This window comes from Thalassophryne amazonica, chromosome 17, assembly GCF_902500255.1.
Source record: "Thalassophryne amazonica chromosome 17, fThaAma1.1, whole genome shotgun sequence".
Taxonomy (NCBI): Eukaryota; Metazoa; Chordata; class Actinopteri; order Batrachoidiformes; family Batrachoididae; genus Thalassophryne; species Thalassophryne amazonica.
Genome location: NC_047119.1, coordinates 74,061,902 through 74,069,055, shown reverse-complemented (window position 1 = coordinate 74,069,055; position 7,154 = coordinate 74,061,902). Strand labels below are relative to the sequence as shown.

The following is a 7,154-nucleotide window of genomic DNA, read 5'->3' as shown; positions in this document are numbered from 1 at the left end:
TCTACTTCTCATGAGGCGAGACTCCAGATGGCGTTCCCCTGTCCCCTTCATAATATGCACTACCCTCAGTCGCAGGGCACCAACAGAGTTACCCCCATAGACAGAACAAATAGGAATCTTTCTCTTTTTGTTTTGGAGCCGTGCAAAATGCTTTTATGGCGGCTGAAGTACCGATCCCGCCGCCATCCCATAAAGCATGGATGGACTGTGGGCTGGAAGACCAGCTAAACGTCTGGATGCAGAACCATGGATTAAAGGGCATCTCTCACTTCAATCAACACTAGCTTTAAAATATAATGCAATGCTAAAATACCCTTGGACATATTAGCCTTGTGTTCTTTATAATTGGCCGTTGTTTAATTATTAAGATCCTGTTGTCTTACATACAGTTTGTACATGTTCAGTGAAGCCCCTCTATTAATCAATCAAAAACAATATATACAGTGGGGAAAATAAGTATTTGACCCCGTCAGTTTTGCAGGTTTTCCCACCTATAAAGAATGTAGAGGTCTGTAATTTTTATCGTAGGTACACTTCATCTGTGAGAGACAGAATAAAAAAAATCCAGAAAATCACATTTTATGGTTTTTAAATAATTAATTTGCATTTTATTGCATAAAATAAGTATTTGACCACCTACCAGCCAGCAAGAATTCTGTCTCTCACAGACCTGTTAATTTTTCTTTAAGAACTAGTCCTCTTATTCTGCACTCTTTACCTGTATTAATTGCACCTGTTTGAACTTGTTACCTGTATAAAAGACACCTGTTCACACACTCAATCAATCACACTCCAACCTGTCCACCATAGCCAAGACCAAAGAGCTGTCTAAGGACACCAGGACAAAACTGTAGACCTGCACAAGGCTGGGATGGACTACAGGACAACAGGCAAGCAGCTTGGTAGAAGACAACAACTGTTATGATTATTTATTAGAAAGTGGAAGAAACACAAGATGACTGTCAATCTTCCTCGGTCTGGGATTCCATGCAGGATCTCACTTTGTGGGGTAAGGATGATTCGGACAAAGCTCAGAACTACACAGGAGGACCTGGTCAATGACCTGAAGAGAGCTGGGACCACAGTCACAAAGATTACATTAGTAACACATGATACTGTCATGGTTTAAAATCCTGCAGGGCAGCAAGGTCCCCCTGCTCAAGCCAACACATGTCCAGGCCACTGTATGTTTTAATAGCATCTGCAGGAGGCTTTGCGTGTGCGTGTACATGACCTTTTGACAAAAGCAGAAGTTATGCAAATCAAGCGATATTTGTAGATCACCCTCTGTGCATTTGCTGGTATTAATAAGACACATTTAACGCGTCGGGACGCAGCCGACGCGGTGCGGCGGCACAGGAAAAACACCTCCGTGTTGATAACCATTTGTAAAATCCAGGCGGCTTTTGATGGCTTTCAGTGGAGTGAGTATATGAGAAATTGTTTAACAGCAGGACATGTTCCAACTTGTCCTTAAGGCTTCCAACAGAGGTGTTTTTCCTGTGGCGGAGCGTCGCGTACGCGCGGACCCGTCCGCACGTCTTTCATTAAAAAAAATCTCCTTTAACAGTGGAATATCCGGATAAAATGCTGAAACCGACTTCTTCTGAAACTTCTGTTCTCTCACGACGTCCTGGATCAATAGAGCCTGAAATGTGGAGGTTTTCAGCTTGAACAGGCTGACGACGGTGCCTGAGAGCGCTGAGCGACGTCTCGCACCGTGGGAAGTCCTTAAAGCGACAGAATCACCTCAAAATCTCTCATCAGCCGTTAAAATTTTCACTGAAAACCAGCTTAATTTTTCGAACCGTGTCCACTTCGATGTGTCTCACAGGTTTAGAAAAAATTTTGATCAAACAACGCGCCAGTCTCTCAGCAACTTCTCAGACAAAGGAATTCCGACGAGGGGCTGGATGACTCCTCCCACAAGGAGTGCTCACAGGCGAATGACGTCACCGACAGGCGTGGAAAAACTCACGCATGCAGCACGAGGGTTCAAGCATGTCTGACGTAAAAACATATGAATGAAATCCATATAGTTTTTGAAAAAAATAAAAAGGACCGTTACCTTATTGACAGACCTCGTGTATATATATATATATATATATATATATATATATATCTATATGTGTATATATATATCTATATGTGTGTATATATATATATATGTGTATATATGAGATTGATGCATATAAACGCAAAGCCACTGATGTCATGGTGCAACTCTGCTGTGATAATAATAATAATATAATAATTTATTAATTTATATAGCGCCAAATCACAAGTAATCGCCTCAAGGCACTTCACAAACATTTAAAAGCAGAATAAAATGAAATAAGATTAAAGCACAATAAAAAAAATGTAACCATAAAAGGTAAAAGAAGTAAAATAAATAAAACGAATAAAAAAAGACACACAATCATATAAAATACTAATGATAAAACGGGGAGAACAGATGTGTCTTCAACCTGGCTTTAAAAGTCTCCACAGAGTCCGACTGTCGTATTAGCGCAGGCAGATCATTCCACAGAGCTGGGGCGCGGTGATAAAAAGCTCTGTAACCCGCTGACCTTTTCTTCACCCTCGGGACACACAATAGTCCTGCACCCTGTGAATGCAGAGCCCTTGCGTTCACAACCAATCAGAACCCTCTGATTGGTTGTCATCCCCCGGCACTCAATAACAAAGCAGAACAGATTCAAACAGAATGTGACTTTTTAACCTCTTAAAATATGTCAAGGTTATCCATCTTTGAACTTGTCCAAGGTCTGTGTCCCAAGAATGTTAACTGTGAAATTGAAAACTGTGGCAGTAACAGGACTGGACACATCCTGAACACACACGCACGTTGTCTGCGGTGATCTCTGAGCGAACTGCACCTCGGTTTGTGCAAACCAGGCAGCAGTTTACAGAAACATGAACGTTTCCAAGCATGAGCTTAAAGTGTGAAAAGGTTTCAGATTTGTGTGTGAAAAGGTTTGATCCACACAGCCCACAGCATGTGTGCAGGAGCCAGCAGGGATCCATCCATTACATCAGAAAACATGGTTGCATTCTTTCAAGTCATAAAATGGATTTATTTCGAACTCCAGAGAACAGAAACAGCAGCTCTCAAAAAAAAAAGCAGACAGAGACAGTGCTCTCTCTCTCTCTCTCTCTCTCTCTCTCTCTCTCTCTCTCTCTCTCTCTCTCTCTCTCTCTCTCTCTCTCAGTGAAACAAAAAGCCTGATGTTTAAGTATGTTAAATGGAAATAATTTCCTTTTGTGGGGGGGAGCACAACAGACTATGAACTTTGCGATCTGATGTTACGAGCCGTGACAAGACAGCAGTGTTTTCCAAGCGCAGCGATGTGTTCTGCACAGCCGGCAGGAATTAACTGAAAAAGAACTGGATTGGTTTTAAACAGCAGCAAGGGCAACAGCACGCATACACTAAATGCAAACATACGCAGCTGCAAGCAAATCTACCAACACAGCGACACGCGATTACGCAGGAAAAACGCAGAGTACATGCACATTTCAGGCGTATTCTAAACGCAGCACAAGGTAACGTTACGTTTGCACCGGTGTGAAAGGGGCTTTACTGTGGAGTCAGTCAGTCCACCTGTGTCCCCTTCATGTGTCACTCCAGGACACACAGTCAGTCCACCTGTGTCCCCTTCATGTGTCACTCCAGGACATGCAGTCAGTCCACCTGTGTCCCCTTCATGTGTCACTCCAGGACACGCAGTCAGTCCACCTTTGTCCCCTTCATGTGTCACTCCAGGACACGCAGTCAGTCCACCTGTGTCCCCTTCATGTCGCACTCCAGGACACGCAGTCAGTCCACCTGTGTCCCCTTCATGTCGCACTCCGGGACACACAGTCAGTCCATTTGTGTCCCCTTCATGTCTCACTCCAGTACACGCAGTCAGTCCATTTGTGTCCCCTTCATGTCTCACTCCAGGATACACAGTCTGTCCAACTGTGTCCCCTTCATATTTCACTCCTGCACACACGGTCAGTCTACCTGTGTCTGCTTCATGTCTCACTCCAGCACACACGGTCAGTCCAGCTGTGTCCGCTTCATGTCTCACTCTAGCACACACGGTCGATCTAGCTGTGTCCACTTCATGTCTCACTCCAGGACACATAGTCAGTTTGGCCTGTTTTTGTCTCCAAATGTAATATGTAGGGTTGAGCCAGATACTGGTTTCATATGAGTATCTGGTACTGAGGAGCACGAGCATGACACGAGTAAAACTCATCAATATTCCTGCTCGTGCTGACGGAAAATCCTGATTGGGTAACTGACTGTCTTCACGCTCTGTGATTGGCCAGTCTCAGACACAGCGCCCACCCCTCCCTATACAGACACGTCTCTGCACCCAGACCTCACACTCGCACACACAGACAGGAAGTGATCTCTCTCTCTGTGCTTGGCTTGACTCTACCTCACGAGTACTCCTTAGGTTTTTTCAGTTCTCCTCTATTTTGGTTTGTATAATATTTAAAGTTACTTGGTGAACTTGTTTCGTGATGTACTCGGTGCATTTGACAAGACAGAGCTGAAAACGCCTCAGTCACCACCATTTTTTTTTTTTTATAACCGTTTGCTTGCTCTTAGTTTGGTTGGTGATATAACGTCAGCTGGAAAACTTTGCTCGTACTGAGCGTGATGCTTTTGAGAAGAAGACAGTGAACAAGGCTGACATATTATTTCCCTGTTTGCCATCACTGGATGTTTGCATGAATCACCAAGTTCACACAAATCATTAAAAAATAAACAGTCTTAGAACAACCTCTCTCACTCCCTCTCACTCAGTCTCTCTCTCACTCACTCACACACACACACACACACTTTAATCAACATTGTTTAACTTGTGTGGAAAAAAATGCCAAGAACTTTAGGTAGTAAAAAGAAAAAAATAATAAAAAAAAAAATCACAGTTTGTTCATAAAGTTAAAAAAACAATAATAATAAAAATAAAGTTGTGTTGAGTATGACATACATACTTAGGAGTTCATAATTTCCTACTACATTGAATCTCAATTCTGAGGCTGTTCTGTTATTCATTCATACACTTAAGAATATTCATGTTCTGAGTTTATCAAAAACTTGTTCTGTTCGGTATGGCAGTCTTTGAATTTTTTAATCAGAGGCAGACTCATCCATTACACAGGCCGAAGTCACTGAGGTGGTTAGAAAGCTCCTCGGTGGCAAGGCTCCTGGGATGGATGAAATCCGTCCTGAGTACCTTAAGTCTCTGGATGTTGTGGGGCTGTCTTGGCTGACACGCCTCTGCAACATTGCGTGGCGATCGGGGACAGTGCCTCTGGATTGGCAGACCGGGGTGGTGGTCCCTCTGTTTAAGAAGGGGGACCGGAGGGTATGTTCCAACTATAGGGGGATCACACTCCTCAGCCTCCCCGGTAAGGTCTATTCCAGAGTACTGGAGAGGAGAATTCGACCGATGGTCGAACCTCGGATTCAGGAGGAGCAGTGTGGTTTTCGTCCTGGTCGCGGCACACTGGACCAGCTCTACACGCTCCATCGGGTGCTCGAGGGTTCATGGGAGTTTGCCCAACCAGTCCACATATGTTTTATGGATCTGGAGAAGGCGTTCGACCGTGTCCCTCGGGGCACCCTGTGGGGAGTGCTCCGGGAGTACGGGGTCCAGGGTCCTTTGCTAAGGGCTATCCGGTCCCTGTATGACCGCAGCAGGAGCTTGGTTCGCATTGACGGTAGTAAGTCAAACCTGTTTCCAGTGCACGTTGGCCTCCGCCGGGGCTGCACTTTGTCACCGGTTCTGTTCATTATTTTTATGGACAGAATTTCTAGGCGCAGCCAGGGTGTAGAGGGGGTCTGGTTTGGGAACCACAGAATCTCGTCTCTGCTGTTTGCGGACAATGTGGTTCTGTTGGCTTCGTGAAATCAGGACCTTCAGCATGCACTGGGGCGGTGTGTAGCCGAGTGTGAAGCGTCCGGGATGAAAATCAGCACCTCCAAATCCGAGGCCATGGTTCTCGACCGGAAAAAGGTGCTTTGCCCTCTTCAGGTTGGTGGAGTGTCCTTGCCTCAAGTGGAGGAGTTTAAGTATCTCGGGGTCTTGTTCACGAGTGAGGGACGGATGGAGCATGAGATCGATAGACGGATTGGTGCAGCATCTACAGTGATGCGGTCGCTGTATCGGACCGTCGTGCTGAAGAGAGAGCTGAGTAGGGGGGCCTAGCTCTCGATTTACCGATCGATCTAAGTTCCGATCCTCAGCTATGGTCATGAGATTTGGCTCATGACCGAAAGAACGAGATCAAGCGACCGAGATGAGTTTCCTCCGCAGGGTGGGTGGGCGCTCCCTTAGGGATAGGGTGATGAGCTCGGTCACTCGGGAGGAGCTCGGAGTTGAGCCGCTGCTCCTCCACGTCGAAAGGAGTCAGTTGAGGTGACTCGGGCATCTTTTCTGAATGCCCCCTGGACGCCTCGCTGGAGAGGTGTTCCGGGCACGTCCCACTGGGAGGACACCCTGGGGAAGACCCAGGACACGCTGGAGGGACTACATCTCTCGGCTGGCTTGGGAACGCCTTGGGGTTCCCCCGGAGGAGCTGGGGGAGGTGTGTGTGGATCGGGAGGTCTGGGCGGCTTTGCTTGAGCTGCTGCCCCTGTGACCCGACTCCGGATAAAGCGGAAGAAAATGGATGGATGGATGGACGTTCTGTAAATAATTCTCTTACTTTTTGCGATCAAAATCATTGATTTGAGGCTGTTCTGTATATAGTTTTCAAATAAACAATAAATATAGCAACTTCTGATCAATCCATATCAATTTCAGGTTTAAAATAATGTACAGATTTAAGCCCCACCCATTTCCAGTTAAACCATACCCACTTCCAGGTTTGGCTCCACCCAGTTACAGATAGAGATACAGATAATGTAGATGGTTGAACAGATACAGATAGTGGTGTACTCATAGTGGGAGGTGATGGTCTAGTGGTTAAGGCATTGGGTTGGAGACCAGAAGATCCTCGGTTCAAATCCCAGCTTGACCGGAAAATGACTAAGGGCCCTTGGGCAAGGTCCTTAATCCCTTATTGCTCCCGGTGTGTAGCGAGCGTCTTGCATGGCAGCACCCTCACATTGGGGTGAATGTGAGGCATTATTGTAAAGTGCTTTGAGC

At 45.8% G+C, this 7,154-nt stretch overlaps 1 protein-coding gene across 1 annotated transcript in view; it reads left to right on the top strand.

Moving 5' to 3' along the window:
• lmbrd2b (LMBR1 domain containing 2b) overlaps nt 1-7,154 on the top strand; it is a 90,818-nt gene that overhangs the window by 82,176 nt on the left and 1,488 nt on the right. The gene's annotated exons all lie outside the window — the stretch shown is intronic.